Below are 2,495 nucleotides of genomic sequence, written 5' to 3' on the forward strand. Positions count from 1 at the left end.
ATCCACCTGCCTAGGCCTCCCAAAGTGCTGGGATTACAGGTGTGAGCCACCGAGCCTGGAGGATGATTGTTTTTAACATTTAGCTTTAGTGACTTAAATGTTCTGGTTAGGCATAGTGGTTCATACCTGTAATCCCATCACTTTGGGAGGCTGAGGTGAGAAGATCTCTTGAGCCCAGGAGTTCAAGGTTGCAATGAGCTATGATTGCACCATTGTACTTCAGTCTGGACAATACAGCAAGACCCTGTCACTACTTTAAAAAAAAAAAAGAGCTGAAAACTGCACTTTAAGGCCTTCTTTTTTACTTTTAGCTTTTGCTGTCATTTTCATCATTAATGTACTCATTGCCACTTGATACACAGGATTCCAAATCTTACTCATGTTTATGATTCCTACTTTCAGTATCATATAATTGTGCCAGAATACTCATACACTAGCAAACTATGCCTAACAAAACAATGTGATAGTCCTCTCTCCGGTCCGTGCCTCCCAGATGACCAAGAAAAGAAAGAACAACGGTTGTGCCTTGGCCACGTGCAGCCTATTTGCTGCACAAACTGTGCCCTATGTGTGCCCAAGGACAAGGCCATTAAGAAATTCGTCATCCAAAACATAGTGGAGGTCGCAGCGGTCAGGGACATTTCTGAAGCGAGCGTCTTCGATGCCTATGTGCTTCTCAAAATGTTTGTGAAGCTACATTACTGTATGAGTTATGCAATTCACAGCAAAGTAGTCAGGAATCCATCTCATGAAGCCCGCAAGGACCAAACACCCCCAGCCCTGATTTAGACCTGCAGGTGCTGCTCCACAACCCCCACCAAAGCCCGTGTAAAGAGCTGAGTCCTTAAAGACTGAAGACGGACTATTCTCTAGAGAAAAATAAAATGGAAATTACACTTAAAAAAAAAAAGTGATAAGTGATCATACCCTGAGTTGCTTAGAGGAACTTGACTCTAGTCTTTAGCACTCTTGTGTTTCCTAAGCACACTGGCATGGGGCTTGTTATATGACTTATATGTATATGTACACAGACTTAAACATGTGCACAAATATAAGAGAGATATTACTTTTATCCTGATCACCATCTATGAAGACATGAAACTTAAAAATTCAAAGCCCGAAGGCAGGAAATGCAACATTTTAGGTTAACCTAGGTAGATTTTTCAAACATTTTCTCCATTACCAGATGGTCTAATATTTAACTGAATAGAAAGCAGATTTATAGTGTGAAAAATATTTGTGTATTCTTACCTAAATCATGAACCCATTATTTACCTTCTCTCTGTGTACCAAGAAACCAAAGACATTTAATGGGCATCATTACCAACTATAATCAGAAGTATTAGGGAGAGCCAGAGGGGATGTGATCTTAGAACAGGCTTTAGAGTGACAGACGTGAAGTCATTTTCCTTAGAGCTGCAGTTCAGTTTGGTGGAAGAGCAGAGTGCCAGGACTATTTCAGGCCCATTCTTCATTCTCAGGGTTTTGTCATTTCTGCAGTGATTCTCAAATGGCAGTCTCTATTCCCATGCAGCACCCATATTTTCCCAGAGCTGATTAATTTAACTACAATATATACCCTTCTCAAAAACTGCTAATGTAACAGGTAGGAAACACTCAATATTCTGGAATGTTGATGAGTTTCCTGAGTAGCATGCGACTGGAATGGGAAGAACAGGATTCTAGTATCAGCCTAGCCACAGGCTGGCTGTTATGTCCTTGGGCAAGTTTCTTCTTGTCTCCGGGTTGCATTTCCTAACCTGTAATGCAAGAGTATCAGTCCCAACCATCTCTGAGGCCCTTTCCAGCTCTCAGAGACCTTGGAATCAGATTCATACATCTGTCAGCTGAGTTTCCAAACAACACAGCCTGGAAACAATGATTCTAAAAATAAAACATACAACTGAGAAACCAGTCACAAGACTAGAAAACATCATCACATATATTCTGTCACTGGTAGCAAAATAGTTGCTTACATATGCGAGTCAGTCCTATTTATTATTATTATTTTTTTAGAGACAGGGTCTTGCTCTCTTGCCCAGGCTGAAGTGCAGTCACAGCTCACTGCAGCCTTGAACTCCTGTGCTCAAACAATCCTCCTGCCACAGCTTCCCAAGTAACTGGGACCACAGGTGAACATTGCCACACCTGGCTAATTTTTTATTCTTATTTTAATTAGAGAAGAGTTCTCCCTTTGTTGCCCAGGCTGGTCTCAAGCTCCTGTTTTCAAGTAATCCTCCTGCCTCAGTCTCCCAAAATGTTGGGATTACAAGCATGAGCCACTATGCCCGGCCAAGTCGATCCTATTTTAGATTCACCATTATTCATTAGAAAAAATATTTTCACTTATTTGTATCTCACCCTAACTTATAAAATCCAAATAACGTTGGCCTGACATGAAGATAATAGGCCAGTTAATCATGTTATTGACTTCATTTAAGTGGGCTACACAAATAATGCCAATGGTATTCAGTAATATCATAAAAATTATGACA

The 2,495-nt window shown here is 40.7% G+C and overlaps 1 pseudogene; it reads left to right on the plus strand.

The window, feature by feature from the left end:
* The first annotated feature begins 215 nt into the window (after positions 1-215).
* Positions 216-2,043, plus strand: LOC110743030 (annotated as a pseudogene).
* Positions 2,044-2,495: the final 452 nt, after the last annotated feature.

This window comes from Papio anubis, chromosome 6, assembly GCF_008728515.1.
Source record: "Papio anubis isolate 15944 chromosome 6, Panubis1.0, whole genome shotgun sequence".
Taxonomy (NCBI): domain Eukaryota; kingdom Metazoa; phylum Chordata; class Mammalia; order Primates; family Cercopithecidae; genus Papio; species Papio anubis.